Source organism: Oratosquilla oratoria, chromosome 39, assembly GCF_046742065.1.
Source record: "Oratosquilla oratoria isolate Oo_2021 chromosome 39, ASM4674206v1, whole genome shotgun sequence".
Classification (NCBI taxonomy): domain Eukaryota; kingdom Metazoa; phylum Arthropoda; class Malacostraca; order Stomatopoda; family Squillidae; genus Oratosquilla; species Oratosquilla oratoria.
The window spans coordinates 41566896-41590768 of NC_134815.1; the positions used below are offsets into that span (position 1 = coordinate 41566896).

Genomic DNA, 23873 nt, shown 5'->3' on the forward strand with positions numbered 1-23873 from the left:
GATTTCGAATTGTTCCATGAGCATCTTGCTAACTTCCCTTGGTAATCTCTGCAACAGCAGTATCATATTCCAATGTTGGTATATCAATATGATCAAGGTGATTACAGTGGTTTCAAATTCCATAATTACAGCCATTCCAGTACAATCAACACTTCATGTGCACTACGCACCATCCATACAGCCTTGCCATACCAGATGAATGAAGCCTTGTTATTGAGGTACTGTACATACTAACCCCCAGGCGTTAGTCTGGTGGTTCTGCAGTGTACTCAAAAACTGAGCATACATTTCATTCTTGAGCTCTTCATTTGTTTTTGTTTTTTGTTTTTTTTCCTACTGTTGATTTTTTAACTAAAGCATAAAGGAATTTTATGCTAACTTGGGTGTTTGTGTATCCTCAACTGGCGTTGAGTAAATACATAACACAGAACTTAAGGCGGCGATACCAAACTCGTTGTTACTTCTTTTCCTTTATTAAAAGGGTTTATTGGTTCACAATTTCTTCTATGGTTTTACACAATGTCAATCACTTCCTGGTTCTATACCACAATGCACTATTTAATCTCTCTGTACGTATCATCGGACCGACTGGTCTGCTCTCTGGTGCATCTACTTTTTGTTCAACGGAAGTGCTGACACAGCAAAAATAGGAGGTGCCAGCAAACGTATTTATATGGGTTTTACTGGGAATGTTTGGTTTCCCACAAATAAACTATCATGTTCTTAATTACTAGTTATATGTTGTTTACAGTATATAATATTTCCAGGGGGGAAGGGTTCCTTATTATTTGGTTGTCGTGTGTTTTGTGAGTTAGAGGTTGATTGCACTTATGAGTGTGTTCGTGTGTGTGTGTATCGGTTGCTTGTGGTGGTGTTGGTGACACATGCAGGAAGTGCTTGGTCGGCAGCTGCCCAGTCAGCGAGAGTGGTGCCTGACAGTCGGCGGACAGTGAGTGAGTGTGATATTACTCATCATGTATATGGTGGCGTATACATATCGCCCTCCCCCTGGGGTTAGGTGGCTCCTGGCTCCTAATGTTACATGGTTAACAAAATATCTATACATATGGTTATACAGTTATAAAATCAGAGACGCAAAATTTTGGGTGAACATATGTGGAGATGGGTGGGGTTGTTGAAGTGATTGCGAGGTCCCAAGAGGGCACCTTGAACTAGAAGTATGGGTATGCGATGTGTCTCTGAAAAGTAATGTTGTGTGTCACCAAGATTACATATATTTTCAAATATCACATGAAAGGTTATACTATATTTCACATGTCACTGTTATAATTCATATTTCCAAATGTTCTAGTGTTCATGTGTTATTTTACACATCACTGTAGGGAATCTTATTTTCGAACACTGTGCTAAAGGTAGTATGGTATGTCACAGAGCACTGGTTATAATTCACTGTATATATGGTTTCTTGTAAAAATTCTTATAACTAGTTTGTATAGTTACGTCTATTATTATGATATTCAAGATATTGGGTGAGACACAAGAACAAACTTAATCTAGGTTTACAGTAAATCAGGAATGGGGGTTGAAAGGTTTTGGAAGGTCTTACTTCGTGCAAAAGAATTTGGTTAATACCACAACTATAAAGAGGATGATTAAGATTGAGAGGGCTGTGGAAGTATAGGGCAGTATTTTGTAATGAAGGTCGAGGGAGTCCATGTCAAGAGTAGTCGATTTATTCAGGAGGTGTACCATGTCTATCTTACTTGGAAGGATGGTATCAGGTATCTTAGGTAGGGGTGGGAGTATTAGTTGGGTAATGGGACCTAGGTCGTGGGTCAAGTTGAGAGTGCCTTGGTGATGGAGCTTGTTGGGAAGGAGCATTGAGTCCATCATGTAGATGTGGCAGGTGTCTGGTAGAGTGATGGAGCCGTTAATCTTATGATGGGTGGGTGGTTTGCGTAGGCATATGACTGACACTAAGGTTGGGTGGGGGAGATATATGAAGTGTTTATGTCACATGGGTGTGGTGAATTTGGGTGTTGTCTGAGAAGCAAAAGTCACACGTCTCGGAAAAATTTACTCCATGTGTTGTGAGTTCTGAGAGGCAAGGTTGGGATTTGGTTAGTTGGAAGTGGAAGGGGTAGGCTGGACAGATATGGAAGTTGGGACGTGCTATTTTGCACTTTGCCATGGTTTCTGGGGAGGTTCTGCTGATCCACTGACCGTCGGTTGATTTTAGGATAGTGGAGGTTGGTATGTTGAGGGTCATGGTGCAGTTTTGGTAAGGGTAGGGGAAGGGGTAAATTTCCCAAAGGGAGAATCTTTTGATGGGGTCCATCGGGATGTTAATTAATATGAATTGTTGAAAGATAGTTGATGCCAAGATGGGGTAATAGTGATGTATTTCATGTGGGGAGAAGAAGGGGGTAAGTTGCAATGTATTGTGGGCTTGTCGTAGTGTTTGACTAAGCTGGGTTGGGGTGATCATTTGGAAGTCGACTACACCTGCGTGGGCGTTCCAAATATCTCTCTGGATGAGATCACTATGGTCTAGAAGATTGTCCAGTTTTTTTTTTCCAGTTCATTTAGGTGATGAAGGAAGAAGAGGGCAGTTTGGGAATTGGTAATCTGAGATAACTGGGAATTTGTGAAATGTGCAAGGTGATTGTATTTATCAATTACCGAATCGATTGAGTTAGCGAGGAGGTCTATGTTCTTTGAGTTTAGATTTATGAGTTTACCTTGTTGGTGTAGTACTCTTGTTATGTTCCCTATGTGTGAATGTACAGTTTGTAAGTCTTGTTCAGTAGCAGTTCCGAATAGAGATTTGGAGATAATGCCAAGAAAGTTGAATAACCCGCGTTTGGTTCTACTGGTCTTTGTGTTGTCATCGTCTGAGTGTGGGAGGTGGTATATTGTGTATTTGATTTTGTTTAACTTGTCGTGTAAAGCGTTGACGTTGTGGTATAGTGTCATTGAGATTTCATAGTTTTGATGAGTGTTGTTGGGTATTTGCCTGCCAATTAATTTTTCCATGTTTACGAGGTCTTTTTGTAATTTTGTAATGGGTTGTAGCAGACTGTCCAGAGAGATCCTGATTTGTACCATTATGGAATCCTCAACGCATGCGGCAGTGCCATGGTTGTTAATTACAGCTCCCGGCAGTAACCTGGGAGTGGAGAGGGTGAGGTGGACGAGGAGGGGCAGCAGAATGAAGAGGTGCATCTGTGGAGGAAGGTAATGTCATAGTGACTGAGGATTTGTGTATCTGACTCTCGCTAAGGTTATATTGGTCGGAAGGAAGTGGAGAAGTTTCACTAGATATGCGGGAGTTCTTATTGGAAATGGGCCATTTTAACCTCCACTGATAGATACATGACGTCCTGCATCTTCAGGGGTGAGAGCTAGAGTGCATGTTTAGTTGCGTCGACGCAGAGTCATGGGATGGGACTTGCGCTTGGGTGAGTTATGTGTGAGTGCGGTAGGTGGGTTGTAGGTGGGAGGTGGGGTTGGGTCGAGGTTGAGTTTGACCTTTCTCAATTTCTCTCCATGTATGGTTACTGTTGTGTGATCGGAAGGATCTGTTAGTAGAAAAACATTGTTAGGGAGTGAGCTTGTGACTGTGAAGGGACCTAAGAACTTGGGTCTGAGTTTGTTAGTCCTGCTTGAATCTTTGACCATGACTGTGTCACCAAGCGCTATGTCAAGTGGAGTTGACCGTTTGTGTTGTTTTGTCTTTGTCTTTTCTTGGGCTTCTTTGAGGTTTTCCCTGACTTGTTTGTAAATGGTTTGCATACCTCGTTTGATGCAGTGTGTGAGGTTATCTAGGTTGTATAAGGGGGGGGGTTGGTTGAAGATTTGGTAGGGTAGGCGCATTGGCTGGCCAAAAATGATCTCATGTGGGGACATCTTTGTTGCGGAATTGACTGTGCTGTTGATACTGGCTTGTACCTGTGGTAGCCAATCTTCCCAACTGTCCATGAAATCGCTGACCAAAGGTCTGAGGACTTCAAGCACTTTGCGATTGGTGCGCTCTGTAAGTCCATTCCCTTGTGGGTGGTAGGCAGTGGCAAAAGTTTGATCTACATTGTAAAGATGTGCTATTTCGCCCATTACCTGGTTTTTGAACTCTGACCCATTGTCAGATAACATTCGTGTAGGAATGTTGTATCTGCAGAATATATTGTTAACTAAGGCTTTGGCTACCGTCTCTGCTGTTTTGTCTTGTAATGGGACTAGGATGGTGTATTTGGACAGATAATCGACTGCCGTGAGTACATAATTGGAACCTTGATGGCTCGTTGGCATTTTCAGTAAGTCAATGCCAAGTGTTTCCCATGGTTCAGCAGGGAGTGGGATGTTTTTGATATGAAGTTGTTTTGGGTCAGGTCCTCTGAATTGGTTGCAAGTAACACATGAATCTATGTGTGTGGTTATATCTTTTTTCATATTTATCCAGTAATAGGAGTGCCTAGCAGTGTTTAGTGTCTTATCTCTGCCTGAGTGGCCTCCCATTGCACTGTCGTGCAATATGTGTAGGACCTTGGGGACTAGGGCTCTGGGAACGACAGTTACCACTTTGTCGTTAGTGGTTCTCCTTATGACTCCGTCGACCAGCTTGAGTTCCTCTATAGGGACAGGTGGTCGGGACTGTAAGGGGGTTCTTGAAAGGAGGTGCTGTTTTATTTGAGACCATGTCGGGTCATTATCTGTCTCATCTCTGAGTTCTTGCATAGGAATGCATGTTGTTTGTGTTATAGGGGAGATGTGAGTTTGTCTGCTCAAGCAGTCAGCTACTATATTAGCTTTCCCAGCTAAGTATACGATCTTGGGATCGTAATCAAGGAGAGTTGCTTTCCATCTAGCAACTCTCCCATGTAAGTCTTTTGAGTTAAAGAGATAGACTAGGGGTTGGTGATCAGTGAATATGGTTATCTTGTAACCTAGGATAAGAAACTTAAAATGTTTCAGACCCCATATGAGGGCCAGGCCTTCTTTGTGTGTAGTTGAATAGTTGCTTTCAGGCTTATTAAGTACTCTACTTGCGTAGGCTATGGGGTGCTCTTTGCCATTTGCATCCTTCTGTTGTAGGACTGCGCCTATTCCTTTAGAGGAGGCGTCGGTGTAAAGAAGGAATTCTTTCTTCATGTCAGGAAAGGTAAGGACAGGGGCTGTTGTAAGAGCATGTTTAAGGTTATTGAAACTTGTCTGTTCTTCTTCAGACCATTTGAAAGGCTCGCCTTTTCTTGTGAATTTGGTGAGAGGGGATGCAATTTCTGCAAATTTGTTTATAAAATGTCTGTAATAGGATGCTAGTCCTACGAAACTTCTAGTTTCATTTGCGTTTCTGGGGGTTGGGAAATTGTTTATTGTATCTATTTTATCTGTGGTGGTATGGATGCCTTGGCTATCTACCTTATGGCCTAGGAAGGTGAGTTCCGTCTGTAGGAATTTACACTTTCCTAGTTGGACTTTCAATCCTGTGTTTTTGAGTCTTTTTAGGACAATCTCTAGTGTGTGAAGGTGGTCAGTTTGTGTGGGACTATAGATTATGAGGTCTAAGTAGACGAATAATGAGACTCCTATCATGTCGCTGAAAATGCGATTCATGAGTCTTTGCTGAGTGGAGGGGGCATTCTTAAGGCCAAAGGGCATACGTTCAAAATGAAAATGTCCCTTATCAGTGGAGAATGCAGTTACGGGTTTAGATTCATCAGATAATTCCACTTGCCAGAAGGCAGACTTAAGGTCAATAGTGGAAAATATCGTGTTCCCGTTACCGATGGTTTGTAAGACATCTTGCATGGCGGGGAGGGGGTGTGGGTCTGATTGAGTTAGGTTGTTGACTTTCCTAAAGTCCACAACAGGGCGCAAGGTTCCGTCTTTCTTAGGGATCAGGAAGAGAGGACTGTTCCAGGGACTGTCGGAATGAGAAATTACGCCTTGGTGTAACATCTCTTGTACACTGTTGTTGACTTGGGTTTTCCTACTGTGAGGTATGCGGTAAGCGGGGGTGTATGAGGGGGGGGTGTTGGGGGGGATTTGGATGTGATGTTTGATTATATCACATTTGCCTAGGGGTTCACCTTCTAAGGCGATAGCTGATCTATTCCTTTGTAGGAGGTTCAGTAGCTTGTCATTCGTCTCTCCGTTTGCTGATGTTGTGATTTGGTTGGGGTGGATAGGGGTGAGAGTTTGTGGTGGTCTTACTGTGTTGTGGGAGTGGTTCCTGGATTGGGGAATTATGGAGATGGACTGAACAAATGTTTGTGTTCTTCCTGATTTTGCGATGTTGATCGGAGAGATTTGTTAACATAGCTAGGGTGTGTTTATTTTCTGATATTATATTCCAGGAGGACTCCAAGGTTATGGTATTTATTCTTGACGTATCTGGGTCAATTATGACATCCTGGTGTTCTATTGCTCCGGGTATGTATAGTGGAACTATTATGGAATGTCTAGGGGGTATGATGACTGTGTTAGACATCAGTGCCTTTGAGGTGACATAAGGGGGTGGTCGGAAGGAATAGCTGTTAGTGGGATTTGGAGTATTTAAGGAAGGTAGACATGAGATAGGTTGTGTGTCTGAGTCGGGTGTCTCAGGAACTGTTGACTCATTATTTACATCTCGGAAGGAGATTTTGTTGGTCTCAAAGTCTATCTTAGTTTTCCAGTCCCGCAAGGACTTTAATCCTATGATACCTTGTTGGTCGAGACTCCACTCATCAGCTATGTGGAAGGATGTGAAACCTACTTGGGAATTGTTCACTTCTATGTTTAGATCAATCATGTCGTGAAGTGAAATGGTGCTCCCTTCTATTAGGAGTCCTTCCATATTTGAAAATTGAATTTGGGGTGGGTCATTTAATGCTTCATAGAGTGCTCTGGGGATGATGTTCAGGTTTGTTCCTGTATCAACCATCATGTCAACTGTGAGTTGATCTAGGGTCACCTTTAGGGTGATATAGTTGTGTTGTGTGTGAGATATTCCTATGGTGGTTTGGTGCGTGAGGCTGGTACACGTTCCCCCAATCGGTGTTGAGTTGTGCGTGTTGTGTGGGAGGGAGCTGTTTGTCGAGGGATGGTGAGTGGTTTGTTGGTTCTCTGGTGAGGTTGTGGTTGTGATTTCTGTTGAGAACACTCTTCGTTGGAGTGAGTTGTGGTTTTGTGTAGGTTGCAGTATTTGCCTGGATGTGGTGGTTTAGATATGTTGGGAGGTCTGGAGGGGGGTGGAACTTGTTTGGTATGATGTTGCACTTTGCATTGTGCATCTGTGTGGGAGGTAGTACCATGAACTGAGCAAGGGATGGCGCGGTGTTGTACCTGCGGGTATTGTTGTTGCTGTGTTCGACACTGGGCGTCGGTGTGGGAAGTGGTTCCATGAACTGAGCAAGGGACAGGGTGGTGTGGTGCCTGTGTTTGCATTTGTTGTTTCTGTATGCAGTCTCTAGTGTTGTGACTTGTTGACAAATGGTAGGAACACCAGTTAGAAGGTTGTGCTGGATTGGTGGGAGGGGGCTGCTGTGACTGAAGGCTATTTAGTTTAGGGAGATAGTGGTGGGTGGAGAGGGGGACATTGCAAGCGTTGGTGATATCTAGGATGTAGGTATAAGCTAATGGATTTCTAGTGTTTAATTCCCTTTTTGAGGCCTCTTTTAAACACTTTGGTGGGAGTTGAGAAAGATAAAAACTCATCTCAAAGAATGTGATTAGGTTTTCCAAGGTCATTACCTTTCGTCCAGTATAGTCAGTGTATACCCAAGGGCTATTATTTTCTAGGTCTTCCCTAACTTCTTTAATTTTGTTAGCAACAAAATCTTTTATATTTGTATGTGTTTGAACTCTAGTGTTATTTAGGAAGGTGAGTAGGAAATTAATGTTGTTTTCTTGTTTGTTCTGAAAGACATTTAACAGGTGATATTTATAGTCATGATATGTGATTCCACTCGCGACTAAGCTGTCTAGCATTCGTGCTGTCGATCGGTGGTCATCCGATGCTTCTATTTTCTGACGGCATAGGTTTATTTTGTCTATGTCAGAGTAATGTTGGTTCTTTGAAAAGAAAAGGTCACATGCTGTCAGAAAGTCAGTAATGGATAGGCCGCTAGCTTGGGAGAAGGTTGGAATTTCGGTTAGAGGGGTAATGGTTTGGTAGTTGTTAATTATTGTAGGTTGAGGGTGTGGGTATGGATAATGTGGTGGGTTTGGGGCAAGGTTTGGCGGTGGTTGGTGGTATGGTGTGGAGGTGGGTTGACCAGATGGGAAGTTGGGAGAATGAAAGGGAAGGTTTTGGTAGGAATGGGTTGTGTGATTGAGGGGTTGGTGTTGTGGGTGAACGTGAAGGGGGTTTAGGGGTGTCGGGATATGGGGGTTGGATTGTTGATGGTTTAGTTGAGGAATAGCTTGAGCATTTGGTGTGGAGGGAGGAATGGGGTTGGAGGGGTGTTGTATTTGGGAGGGGTTAAAGGGGTCTTCCTGTGAGGGCTCATTGTAAAAGGGTAAGATATCCTGATAATCCTCGTGAAATGTTGGATTATCTGCCTTAGGCGCGGCGTGGTCAGAGTTATGTGTGGGCTTTTCTTCTCGAGATTTAGAGAGAATGCCGTCTACCATTTTTTTTTTTACTTTGGCTCTCGTTCCTGTAGCCATGTTAGTGGTTAACTAGAGATGCATGTATGACTTAACAGATATAGAAAGTAGTTAGGTGAGATAGGAGGTCTAAGTTGAAATAGTTAAATTAGAAATATTTGGTATACATTATATAAGGGGTAGTATGTTATGGTTAGATAAGAGGGGGGGTATAGGGTTTCAATGGGTATACAATGGTATAATTGCAACAAAAAATGTAATATAGTTAAAAAAATATATATAAGTTATTGTAAAAGGTAAAAAGATATACAATATAAATGGGCATATATGATATTGGGAAGAAAAAGGTAATATTTGATATTGGCAAAAAAAATAATGTGATTATACAGGTTATTGTAAAAGTTGAAAATATATTATTCTAAATAATAAATTGGGAAGGTACAAGATAGAAGTATGCAAAAATGTTTTTAACTTACTTATGTAACTTAATTATGTAACTTAGTTTTGTAAAATTATATTTTTGTTTGAATTATTAAATCACTAGAGACTGAATTATTAATCAAAGAAGGAAAAAATGGAGTTTAGCTATCGTTAATTATTGGTGATATGGAGGTTAAAGTGAATCTTACACGATTGTCTATATAATGAACATTAGAGTACCTTGATAGGTATGATTGGGTTTAGGTATATATATCGACGTATGGGCAGGTCCGTCAGGTGTGGCTGTGGCGGCCCGTAGACTTTTGTCCTTACGTACGAAGATCTTGGGAAGGACTCCTTGGTAGTAGGGTAGTGGGTAGTTATAAGAGATCAGCGGTGTGTGCAATTACCTCTAGGTGAGGAAGCTTGCGGGGGGGGTGCCTCATTGACGTTCTCGTAAAAAGGGAGAGAAGGCAGTATCAGGGGGGTTGGTTTTGATTGGTTATTGGTGGATTATCAATATTATCAAGTATTGTGAGGGGTTGCTATATTATTTACCTTGTTTAGAAGTGGTTAGATAATTTGGAGTCGGTGATGATGACGTACGTATAGTGCACTGTAGAGAGAGGAGGCTCTTGGAGGGCAGTCAGAACTTGTTTGTTGGTAGCTCACTGCCACCAGGTGATTTGAAATCTAAATTTCACCACCGAATCGAAGACTGTGATGGTTTGAGTTGGTATCGACGTCTCGAAGGGAGCGGTTGGTGGAGGATGGTGTAGAGGGGTGTGTGTGTGTGACGAGATCTTTGCGGTGAGGAGGCCTTGATATCCTTTCTTCTGGTAGGTGTGGCGTGAATGGCTGACGATATTATTCGGTTTTCTTCTCTTGAGACGTGGGAGCGAACACCGCTGCCGCCATTTAATGTATCCTCAACTGGCGTTGAGTAAATACATAACACAGAACTTAAGGCAGCGATACCAAACTCGTTACTTCTTTTCCTTTATTAAAAGGGTTTATTGGTTCACAATTTCTTCTATGGTTTTACACAATGTCAATCACTTCCTGGTTCTATACCACAATGCACTATTTAATCTCTCTGTACGTATCATCGGACCGACTGGTCTGCTCTCTGGTGCATCTACTTTTTGTTCAACGGAAGTGCTGACACAGCAAAAATAGGAGGCGCCAGCAAACGTATTTATATGGGTTTTACTGGGAATGTTTGGTTTCCCGCAAATAAACTATCATGTTCTTAATTACTAGTTATATGTTGTTTACAGTATATAACATTTCCAGGGGGGAAGGGTTCCTTATTATTTGGTTGTCGTGTGTTTTGTGAGTTAGAGGTTGATTGCACTTATGAGTGTGTTCGTGTGTGTGTGTCTCGGTTGCTTGTGGTGGTGTTGGTGACACATGCAGGAAGTGCTTGGTCGGCAGCTGCCCAGTCAGCGAGAGTGGTGCCTGACAGTCGGCGGACAGTGAGTGAGTGAGTGAGGGAGTGAGTGATATTACTCATCATGTATATGGTGGCGTATACATTTGAACAAGAGGGAAATGTCTGTTAAGCAAGGAAGAGAGAAGGCAATATATAGGGGTGAGTGGAGAATGGTTGTGTATAGGTAAGACTGTGATGCAAGGATGAGGGTGAGGAGGGACTAGTTATGTGTGAATGATATTTTGATGCAGCAAGAAGGGATTTCCTCCCCATCTTTTATTTTTCTCCATGAGGAGATGGAGGAAGGGGTCACCAATCAGTGAAGCCACCTTGCTGTGGATGTGCTTCTAATCCAGGGCAGTGAGATACAGGGATGACCTTTTATCCATGAGGAGCTAAGAAGAGAGGGAAGGGAAAAGCCTTTGGTATGTAGATAGATGTTAACTTTGGTGTTTATCTATTATACTTTTTTATATATTTTATATATATTTTTTGTGCAAAAGGATGAGCCTGCAATCTCTTTGTGATCCATTTTAGCTTTTGCTGATGCTGGGTGTGCATAATGTTGTCTTAAGCTTGGTTTAAGGTGCCTGTGAGAATTTTTATCATTCCTTTCATTTTTCCTGAACATCAGCCTGTTTCATTCTTCTTGGATCTTCCTTCTGTTTACCAAAACAATGTTGTATAAGTATTCTGTACAGTATAATTCTGTACAGTATAATTGAGTTAAAAAGAAAAAACATTTGTACTAGGATTACTGTGTCTATACCTATATTCCTCACTTATGAAAGATTGATATCTGCACACATACATATACACAGACAATATCTTGCAGCTGCTTTGTCAAAAAATCATACTACTTGGAAAAATGATCATATTTTAGCTTGTGATTATTTGTGGAATGTCTGAAGAAAGGAGATGCAGTAATGGACTGGCTAGTATTTACCTAGTTGTATTTTACGGGACTAGAGCTATGCTCGTTTTGACCCGTTTTTTGTATTTCTACACATCCAGTTTGCATTTGAATTCGTGTATAGTTATGGCATTAACTGTTTCACTGTTCAATTTATTCCAGACATCAATCACTCTGTGTGGGAAACTGTTCTTTTTCAGATCTCTTCTGTAGCTGTCTTTCTTTAGTTTCTTTGCATGTCCTCTTGTTTCTCTTTGGTCCCATTTTAATAGATTATCTCTATCAAGAACTTCCATTTTTTTCATAATTCTGCAAATGGTCAACAAATCGCCTCTCTCCCTTCTCTGCTCTAACGTTGTCAGCTGTAATTTCTCCAATCTTTGTTCGTATGTCATATTTGATAGTGTAGGTGCCATCTTAGTCACCGCTCTCTGGATTCTTTCTGATTTCTTTGTTTTTTTCTTTGTGCTAGTTGCCCACATTGATTTAGCATATTCTAATTTCGGTCTTATCAATGTAACAATTAACTTCTTAACCATCTCTTCATCCATGTAGTCGAATGCCACCTTCATTGATCTTAACAAATTGTAAGTCTCTCCAAATATTGTGTTTACATGTTTGTCAGGTGTCAAGTCACTTGAGATGATTATTCCTAGGACCCTCTGAGTTCACTCTCTTTACTTCTTTGTCTCCAATCATATATTTTCCCGAAACTCTATTTTTGCCTTTTCCGAACTCCATTATGCTACATTTCTTGGTGTTGAAATTCCTTTCGTATTTCTGACTCCATTCCCATACTTTATGTAGGTCATCTTGTAACAATCTGCAATCTTCTGTTTTCACTCTCTTGAGCAATTTAGCATCATCAGCAAAGAAATTCGTGTAACAATTCACTCCTTTGTCCATATCATTCATGTATATGGCAAACATTAAGGGAGCCAAAACAGACCCCTAAGGGATGCCACTTTTTACTTCCCATTTTGAGTTTTTATCTCTAAGTACCATTCTCATCTTTCTTCCATTTAGAAAGTCCTTCATCCATTCCAACAGCCTGCCTTGAATTCCTCCTGTTTTTTCAATTTTGTTAATTTTTTGTGTGGTACCTTGTCAAAAGCCTTTTGCAGATCCAGGAAGGTTCAATGTGTGTCTAAGGGAAGGTAGAGTGCTGGAGGAGTGCCTGTATAGTTCCGTTTTACAAGGGAAAAGGGGACAAGTCTGAATTTAGTAGATTCAGAGCAATCAGTTTGTTAAGTCTAGTGAAGGCATATGGGAGGGTTTTAATTGAGAGGATTAGGAGATGAACAGAGGGAGCAATTGGTGAGGAACAGTGTGGATTTAGGAAAGTTAGGGGTTGTGTGGATAAATTTTTTGTGGTAAGGCAGATATATGAGGAAGCTTTAGCAAACGGTAAGGATGTTTTTTGGGCCTTAATGTATTTGGAAAAGGCCTGTGACAGGGTAGACAGAAAGGCGCTGTGAGAGGTTTAGCAGATATATGGGATTGGGGGAAAGCTGTTAACCTCTTCCATATGCCTACATAGGTGTCATGAGGCACGAGTGGGTATATGAAGATGCCGGCATTGGCGTCTTAATTATATCTATTTTGTAGTTGTAGCTGAGTGACCCCCATATTCTGTGAACTGGGCTGATCATATTTTCTGTGGTTATTAATATTTAGAGTGAAAGAGAATGAGTAATACAACTATAACTCTATATTTTATAATGCAAGCATTGTGATGCATCATCATACATCAGGCATCAGATGCTGCTCACTAGAGTTTAACTTGTATTGAAGAGGTTAAGAGCAGTCAAGAGTTTTTAAGAGAGTAGTAGAGCCTGTGTTAGAATTGGAAATGGAGAGAGCAAGTGGTTTGAGGTAAAGGTGAAACTGCAACAAGGATGTGTTATGTCACCATGGCTGTTCAATGTGTACGTGGATGGGATGGTACAGGAGGTAAATGCAAGGGTAATGGGCAGGAGACTGGAGATGATAAAAGAAAATGGAGAAAAGTGGGATGAGCCAGTTGTTGTTTGCTGATGACACTGTACTTGTAGCAGGGTCAGAGGAGAGATTAAGGGAGTTAGTGACAGAAATTGAGAGAGTATGCGATAAGAGAAAGTTGAAGGTAAATGTGAGTAAAAGTAAGGTGATGAGTTAGTGACAGAAATTGGGAGAGTATGAGATAGGAGAAAGTCAAAGGTAAATGTAAGTGAAAGTAAGGTGATGAGATGTACAGGGGAAGAGGATGGCAGCGAGTTGGAAGTAAGTTTTAAAGGAGAGAGGCTGGAAGAAGTGGATTGATTTAGGTATTTGGGGTTGCATTTAGCAGTGGAAGAAAATTGTAGATTGAGAGAAGCAAGTAGATGTCTTGGGGGATTAAAAAGTATGAGAAATAGGCATTTGGAAATGGATACAAAGAGACTATATGAAAGGGTAATTGTGCTGACGGAAGTGTATAGGGCAGAGCACGGTGTGATTTAATAGAGGTGTTCAAGTGAATTAAGGGTGATGCAAACAAGGTTGTCATATTAAGACAATAGGGCAGGTAGTCGCTTGATTGATTTTCTTGGTGACAATTACTTAATTCAGCATGTAAAAGAGCCCACAAGATATGGAAACTTGCTCGATTTATTGATCACTAGCCGCGAAAGCATGGTAACTGATGTAGAAGTCGGTGAATCTGTTGCAAATAGCGATCACAATTTAGTCAGATTCAAACTCCTAAACAATTTTAGAATAGATACTTGTGCTTCTAAAATACCCGATTTCAGTAAAGCTCAGTTCATAGAACTACGTCAGGAGCTTCAGCTTACAGATTGGGAGGCAAAATTAAACGAAAGGCCTGTAGATCAGATGTGGGAAATATTTCAAAATACGCTCACTAAGATTCAAACTTACATTCCTTTTAAGGACAGACGTCCCCCAAATCAGGCTCGCCCAAAGTGGCTCGACAAAGAAACTGAAAAAAGTATTGCTAAAAAGAGACAGGCTTATAAGAAATATAAGTGCTCGGGTGCATCTAATGACTATGAAAGTTATGTATCAATACAGAGAGATTTAAAAAAGACAATAAGAAAAAGAAAACGACAATACGAAATGAACATCGCTGATAAATCCAAAGAGAATCCCAAAGAATTCTATAGTTACATTAGAGATAAAAAGGTTGTTAGGAATCACATTGGTCCACTATTATCTGCTGACGGTCAACTTGAATGTTCAAATGAAGGAATGTGTAATATCTTAAACAATTATTTTAGCTCGGTATTCGTAAACGAAACACCTCAAAGTGAATTCCAAACTGAAACCTGTGAAAAGTCTGGGGTAAACTTACTCACTACGGTAAATATAACAAAAGAAAAAATTAAAAGGTGTATAGACAAACTCAAAGTTAATAAAACACCAGGGCCTGACGGTTGGCATCCAAGAATCTTAAAGGAAATGAAAAATGAGATTGTTGTTCCATTAGAAATGATTTTCAAGAAATCCATCATATCCGGAGATGTCCCAAGAGAATGGAAGCTAGCTAACGTTACTCCCATATTCAAAAAAGGTGACAAAAAGAAACCAAATAACTATAGGCCTATAAGTTTGACTTCGATCGTAGGAAAAATAATGGAAACTATCATCAGAGATGCTATCGAATATCATTTAGAAAGTAACCGTTTGATAAATGATAGCCAGCATGGTTTCAGACGGAAACGTTCTTGCGTGACTAACTTACTCGAATTCTACAACACAGTTATCTCGAATTATGACAAAAGAAACAATATAGATTTAATATATCTAGACTTTGCAAAAGCTTTTGATACCGTCCCACACGAAAGACTACTTACTAAATTAGCTTTGCATGGAATAAGTGGTAGCCTATTAGGTTGGACTAGTAATTGGTTGAAAGGTCGAAAACAGAGAGTTGTTTTAAATGGAAAAACTTCTGGATGGAAAAATGTTGCAAGTGGAGTTCCTCAGGGTTCCGTTCTTGGGCCACTTCTATTCATAGTATATATAAATGATATAGACAATGGACTAAAATCTACTGTTTCCAAATTTGCTGATGATACAAAACTGTGCGGAGTGGCAAATGATCACTCAAACCAATTAGATATTCAAGAAGATTTAGATCAATTACAGCAATGGTCTGAAAAGTGGCTAATGAAATTTAACACAAGTAAATGCAAGGTAATGCACATAGGTAAAAATAACAGTAAGTACGATTACAAGTTATTTGGAAATTCGTTAACAAAAGTGGATAGTGAAAAAGATCTCGGCGTAATTATCAGTAACGACCTCAAATCATCCAAGCAGTGTATTTCAGCCTCTGAGAAAGCAAATAAGATTCTAGGATTGATTGCGCGATCTTTTGATTTCAAAAGTCCATCACTCATTAACAAGCTATATAAATCGTTAGTTCGTCCACATTTGGAATATGCTGTTTCCGTATGGTCACCGAATCTCATTAAAGACATTGACAGACTGGAAAAAGTACAACGGCGAGCCACAAAACTGATTCCAAATATCAAAAATAAATCATACGAAAATCGACTTAAGCACATGAATCTGTTTTCCCTAAAAAAGCGTAGACTCAGAGGTGACTTGATACAGGTCTTTAAGATTTTAAAGGGAATTGACAACATCAAAAGTGACAAAATTTTCACATTGAATGAGAATCAGACAAGAAACAATGGTCTCAAACTGTCCGGAAATAGATTCAATTTGGAAGTCGGTAGAAACAACTTTGCCAACCGTGTAGTTAATGAATGGAATAAACTTCCTGCACAGGTAGTGCAATGTAGTTCAGTTCGAAGCTTTAAGAATCATTTAGATAAATACCTAAGTAAGATGCTGTAATGATTATAATTTATGTTATATTATTTGTTTTTGTTTTGTTATAATTTGTCTGTCTGATTTTCATTTATTATTAGTTATATGTCAATTTATAATCATTTACTATTTACCTTTTTGTTTGTTATTCAACTATACCTATGCATTTATTTATGTATTTTATTTGTTATTTTTACATTATTATAGTTTTAATTTTTTTTTTTTTTTTTTTTTTTTGCATCCGACCTAGATATGGATCAAAAGGTCTCCTGTCGGCATGCTCCGCCTTTGTAATCCTTTGTAATGGATTTGAATTGGACAAATTTATATTTAAGAAGGTCAACGGATGGAATAGAAGTAACTATGTAATGAGTGTTGAAATTTGGTGTTTTAAGAAAAGGTTAAACAACTTATGGATGGGGATGACAGGTGGTAATGGACATGGAACTGCATAGTGTAGGCTTTATGGTCTCTTGCAGTCTCATTCTTTTGTTCTTAAAAGACATAGAGTTTAAGAGAGGCAGAGAAGCAAAAACTAAAACGTGTTTGAGAAGTATGGTAGGGGTTACAAGGTTGGATAGAGTGAGAAACGAGGAGGTGAGGAGGAGAGTGGGGATGGAAAAAGAGATGGCAGATATGGCTGATGAAAGAGTATTGGAATGGTTTGGACACATGGAAAAGATGAGTGAAGAAAGATTAGTAAAAGAGGTGTGGAAGACAGGTGGAGAGAGGAGACGACTGAGGATAAGATGGATGGATGGGGTAAAAAGGCCATTGACCAAGAGGGGGAATGTCTGTTGAGTGGGGAAGGGAGAAGCAGGAGATAGGGGTGAATGGAGAATGGGTGTGTATAGGTGATACTGTGGTGCAAGGGAGGTGGGTAGGGAGTGGTTATGTATGAATGATATTTTGACGCATGAGGGGATGGAGAGGGGGGATCGCCGATTAAGTGAAGCAACCTTACTTTGGATGTGTTATGTCTTGTTACACTGCTTCTGATCCAGGTCAGTGGGTGGGATACAGGGATGCCCCGTCATCCATGAAGAGCTAAGATGAAGATGAGAGGGAAGAAAGAGTGAAGGGTGGGAGTGAGAGTGGGTACGTACCTTTAGACTTGGATACCTCCCTTGTAAGGAGGAAAAAAATATCATTGGTTTATAGTGATCATATTCTCGTGTATGAATCCTTCCCCACCAGTTGAAACACAGCATCAAGGCTTCAAGTCCTTTAAATGTAACTTGGAGAGAGAGACCGATATGATCGTATTTCTGACAGTGCTCACGTTACGTTTGAGTGAAAGTCTGAAGGGTGCCACTGATCTAGATATATAGTGAACTATATTCATGGTACAAAAGTAAAGCAAATGAATAATATTATAAGTTAAAAACAAGTAAAAGCAAGCACGAAAACGAGGCATTCAAATCGGTATAGAAACTTTACCTTAGTATGATTAAATTGCTGTTTTTTTTTTTAACAAACTGAAATACATATTCTTTAACAGTATTTGGACAGACTTCAACAAATTTCATTATCTATTTTTACATCTCGCAAATAAACCATAATCAGTCTCAATGGGATTGTTAACAAATACTGACAAAAAGAAAAAAGAAAAAAATAATTAAGAATCTAATGTTAAAAACAATCACAATCACAAAAACGAGGCGTTAAAATGTGTACAGAATCTGAACAAACTGAGAGGCGCACTAAATTCCGTAAGCTCGCGATGATAAAAACTAACTAATTTTCTCTCGCTAAAAAAATTGAACATCTGAACAGATGTTGAAAAATCTTTATTATCTTACCTAAAACATTATTTTTTTCCTAGCTGTTAGATGCGCAAATCTTATGGCACCTTCTACATCTATCTTCTTTACAAGCTCATTTTCTTTTGACAAAATTGCCAAAGAATTTAATCTGGACTGAGTCAAGGACGACCGTAAGTGTGTATCTTTATGAGCTTTAGTTTACTAAAGTAGTTTCTCTCTCCGGTGGACGTAGTAATAGGTATCGTAAGCATTATATTTAATGCAACCCATAGATTTGGCATGGCATCCTGCAACTCCTTAGTGTTTATGAACCGATTCTGTTGGAAGCTTTAAATCTTCAGGAAACGATTCTTTTGCGATATCCAGTTCAGTCGAGAGATCACAACCATTAATATAATCGTTTTCTTGGTACTTGCTCATCCTCCAAACCTTGACATGCTACTTTGATTTTATTCTTATCTGGTAGATATTTAAAGATTCCCATGTATCTACCTAACTGTATTATCCAGGAAGGAGCAAGAAAATGATTACATCAATGGCTGTGATCTTTCGACTGAACTGGATATTGCAAAAGAATTGTTTCCTGACGACTTAAAGCTTCCAACAGAATCCATTTGGTTCATAAACACTGAGGAATTGCAGGATGTCATGCCAAATCTATGGGTTGCATTAAAGATAATGCTTACGATACCTATTACTGCGTCCACCGGAGAGAGAATCTACTTTAGTAAACTAAAGCTCATAAAGATACACGCTTACGTCCATGGCTCAAGCCAGATTAAGTTCTTTTGCAATTTTGTCAAAAGAAAATGAGCTTGTAAAGAAGATAGATGTAGAAGGTGCCATGAAAAGATTTGCACATCTAACAGCTAGGAAAAAAGAATAATGTTTTAGGTTAGATAACGAAGGTTTTTCAACATCTGTTCAGATGTTCAATTTTTTAGCGGGAGAAAAAATTTTAAAGTTAGTTTTTATCGTGAGCTTACGGAATTTAGTATGCTTCTCAGTTTGTTCAGATTCTGTACACATTTTAATGCCTCGTTTTTTGTGTTTGTGATTGTTTTTAACATTAAATTCTTGATTCGCTTTCTTTTCTTTTGTACCATGAATGCAATATGCTAATTTGTCAGCATACGTTACCTATCCCAGTGAGACTGATCTTAACTTTATTTGTAAGTGATATATCAAAACAAGTCATGTAATTTATTGAAGGCTGTCCAATTACTGGTAAAGAATGTGTGTTGTTCGGAGTTTGCTAAAAAAGAAGAAAAAAAAACAGTAATTTAATCACATTAAGGTAAAGTCAATGAAAATTAGATACCCTCAGGATCTAGAAAAACTCAGTGATAAGTCACTACAGGTAACCGTGGTGTAAATTGTAAGCGTGTCTGCCCGAACAGTGAGATCCAGGGTTAGAGCCCCGGGCGGTGCCAGCTTACAAAGATTACAAAGGCGGAGCATGCCGACATGAGACCTTTTGGTCCATATATACGTCGGATGCGGGGAAAAAATAAATGAATAAATAAAAGCTATAATAATGTAAATAACAAATAAAATACATAAATAACCGCATAGGTCTAGTTAGATAATAAACAAACAGGTAAATAGTAAATAATAATGAATTGTCATATAACTAATAATAAATGAGAATCAAACAGACAAATGATAAAACAAAAACAATATAAAATAAATGATAATCATTACAGCATCTTGCTTAGGTGTTTACCTAAATGATTCTTAAAGCTTCGAACTGAACTACATTGCACTGCATCCCTGTCACGGAGCGAGTGGAATCCCCACAAGGAAGGGCCACAAGGAAGGGAGATGTGCCAGTGATCACCATAGGTGACTGAGATGTAAGCGGTGCACGCCTGCCCAGTCGGTGGGAAGATCTCTGGTTCGATTCCCGGGCGGTCCCAACTTTTCAGTGACGCTCTCCATCAGTTTGTTACGTTTCTGTATCGATCTGAATACCTCGTGTTTGTGTTTGCTTTTACTTTTTTCAATTTATTACTAATTCACTTGCTTTACTTTTGTAACATGAATGAAGTACGCTATTTTTGTCAGCATTCATCACAATGAGTTTGATTATTATAGATTTATGAGTAAGCTGAGGTGTAACTCAATGCCGTCGTGCTGAGGCCTCTGTAGCTTACACCGTTCTGGAGAGACCATAGTACAGATATCTAGAAGATCAATGGCATCCTTCAGACTTTCACTCGACCATCCTCCACTGAGTGTTTGTTTTAAACGTAATGTGTTTTATTTAGTTTGTATAATGTATCAAACTCTTTATTGTACATTTCCAAATTTTCTATATAATATATATATATATATATATATATATATATATATACATATATATATATATATATATATATATATATATAATATATATATATATATATATTATATATATATATATATATATATATATATATATATATATATATATATATATATATCTTTTATTCTATTTAATTATTCATTATTATATATTTTGTAATACTTCTAAGGGCGCCGGAGTTCAGCTTGCCCGGGGCGCTAGCAACCCTCGGGCAGGCCCTAGCACCAGAAATGATTTCGCCTTAACCACTCTGTCGGCAAACCAGTTCTTGCCCGTTTCCTAATTAAACCTTTGGTCATTGGGTTGTGGGTGGTCCACCTGGGGAACTTGGCTGCCACGCTGGTTCAGGAGGACCCGTGTCCGACGTATTAATCAAGGCGAGTAGCTGACGAAATAGTCCCTCTGGGGTCGGGAAAGGGATCCCCGATTGTATCACATTGCATCGATATCAGAGACACGCAAGGGGGAAGCGAGTGCGGGAGTGGTCGAGGTAGTAGGGTGAGATCGTACAGATCTACTTAAACAAGATATATATTTTGTTAAAGGAAAAAATAAATAAAGAAATAATTTGGTGGTGGCGGCAGTTGTGTTTGTGATGGTGGTGGTGGAAATAGTGGTGATGATTGTGGCTGTGACTGTGCTTGTGATAGTAGTTGTGAAAAGGCTTCAACTTGCTCCTGGGCTTATGATGATGGTGGTGGTGTTGGTGGTGGCGGTGGTGGTGGTGGTGGGCGGAACTTGACCCCCTCATCAGTCAAGTGTCAACCTCCTCATTGGCGAGCAATCGTCTGTCAATCAGTCAATCCGTCAGTCATCAGTCAATCAATCAATCACTTGAGTTAAACGTCGTGAAAGCGTATAGCTACACGCTAGGAAGACAATCTTCCAGGCCTGTCGGTTCTATTACTATTGCTATCACTATCATTGTCACTATTACAATTACTATCACTATTAGTATCACTGTTACAATTACTATCACTACTAGTATCAATGTTACTATTATTATCACTATTGCAATTACTATCACTATTAGTATCACTGATACTATTAGTATCACTATTACTATCACTATTATTTATACTATCACTATTACTATGACTATTACTATCACTATCATCATTATCTTTATCACAGTCGCTGATTATCTTGCACATCTAAGCCCAATTCTGTTTTGTCCACGCCTTCCATCAGTGCGCTGGTGATGTCATTGGAAGAATGCTGTTCTCGCATTTGCTTAGTTGTGGGCTCGAGTCTCTCTCTCCTCTCCGACTCCCAGCAGAGACAGTTATCTACCCCTACGAGTACAATCCAAGAAACGCATCATAGGTCAAAGGTGACACTTTTGGCCTCAGCTACTCAGCGCATCCTGGCGTAGGCTCATTACTTTCTTCTACTCCTTGCCAGCTTCTCGAACTCGCTTCGGACCAGTTCGATGATGATGGAATTCTAGGACGGCGTGGTTTGGGTGTTTAGAAGGTGGCATTCTTCTTCGATAAACACAGTTTCTATCCTCGCAGAGTATTCAGGTGACGGCACACAAGGCTATGATACTTGTTTTTGATACTTCGTTTGAGTAGAAACGACTTCGGTTATAATATTCTGGACTTCCGTAAGAACATCTCGACAACGTTTCTAACATTCATATAGGTTTAACTTCTCTTTGTTCGTCATTCAACTTCTCGATAAATGACGCCAGAGAAATTGACATTTGAAAAATTAAAAAAACAAAAGATCGTAACCTAAGTCGTTTCTACTCAATCGAAGGAGCAAGAGCTTGCTAGCGAGAAAAGCCCAGTGTGCCGCCACTATCATACCGAAGAGTTGGGGTCATAGAGAGGATAAAGGAGAATAGTATACAGTAGAAGAATAGTATACGGGATTCCTTTTTTTTCTGCTGGCTGAGCGGGTTAGGGCGTCGTTACTTGCGGCGAAGGTCGAGGTGATGGCGGTTCGAATTCTGAAACCGGTGAAGTTGAACCATGGGCTTGGCTCATTAAATTCCACGCTACAAAGTCCTCTGTAAGGGGCACTGTCCTAGCCTTCCGATAGGAGGTGTTTGCGACCTTAAACCATATCATAAATGTATATATGTATATATGCTTATATCCCTATCCATATATATTGACTATATAAGTTTCTTTATAGCCAATATCTTAGTGACTTTGGTGACATCCATACAAACAGTCACGCAATATTTTTTATGGTTGGAGATTAATCTCAATTCAGAAAAGATATCTGATCACTTACCTTCCACCATGCTTCCTCTCTACCGGCCCTCATAAATCTTACTTTTACCACCTGTATAGATGCACTTTTTGGTGCAGAGTTGTCCCCAAGAAAAACAGCGCCGTCGGTGACTATATATATATATATATATATATATATATTTAAGATTATTTCAGACAAATGAGAGAATGTGGGTGGGGAAGGGCAAACGAAGATGTGTTAGGAATAGAGTTTAACGTTGCGACCAACTTTCAGACAGACAGCTATCTAAAGACGAGAAATTGGTACTGTCTTTGGGACTTAAATTTGATATAGGAGGAAAAGGTAAGGACTACAAGAGAAGTGTGAACAATAATTATAAATGGTCTGAGAACGAAGTTGATAAAGGTTTCACCCAAGGGGTAATAACATGTTACCAAGCCTTGGCCGATTGTAATCGTTTTGTTATTCCCAAAAGATTTAGAGAAGCCCTTCAGACTTTGAGTAATGATAATGACATTATAATCACCCACGCCGACAAAGGCGGCGGAGTAATTATTTTAAATAAAATTGACTATCTGGACAAAATGTCCGATCTTTTGAATGATGAATCAACATACGAAAGACAACCGGCCGGCAACGCTGATATAGAATCAGCAAGATTCAACACAGAAGCGAGAAAAATCCTACGTAAATCAACCAGGGGAAAAAAGTTGTTAGGATTACTAGAAGAAGCTCCAAAACCCCCGTTAATGCACGGTATACCTAAAGTACATAAGGTAAATATCCCCATGAGGCCCATAACTTCAGGGATTGGTAGCGCTCCGCACAGACTAGCAAAATGTCTGGCAAAACCCCTTTCCAACGTCATCGGTTCCATCAGCGGGGCCCATTTAAGAAATTCTTCCGACCTGATCCAGAGACTTAAAGATCTAAATGTAAGTGATAAAAAGTTGGCAAGCTTCGATATAACAGCGTTATTCACAAATGTTTCTATTTTTGATGCCCTAGAAGCAGTGAAGAAAGTAACAACAGATATCGATGATGATATCCTTCCAGTCCCAAGATCTGATTATATAAAACTTATTTCCATGTGTGTCAAATTTGGATATTTTATGTTTAACAACATTGAATTTAAACAGATTAGAGGTCTCGCAATGGGGAGTCCATTATCTGCTGTCATGGCATGTTTATTCATGGAAGTATTAGAAATGGACAAATACATCGACATCATGGGAAGAGGTACCACTTGGTTAAGGTACGTGGATGACATAATCGTGGTGATGCCAAAAGGAACTAATATAGAAAATAAGTTGAGAAGACTCAACGCTGTGAATAAAGACATTCAATTCACAGTTGAACTAGAAAAAGAGTGTAAATTACCATTTTTAGACACGTTGATACACAGAGGTTCTCAAC

At 39.6% G+C, this 23873-nt stretch overlaps 1 protein-coding gene across 2 annotated transcripts in view; it reads left to right on the forward strand.

The window, feature by feature from the left end:
- The window catches only part of LOC143020370 (tubulin alpha-1C chain-like), a 131482-nt gene that overhangs the window by 20055 nt on the left and 87554 nt on the right, over positions 1-23873 (forward strand). The window lies entirely within an intron of this gene.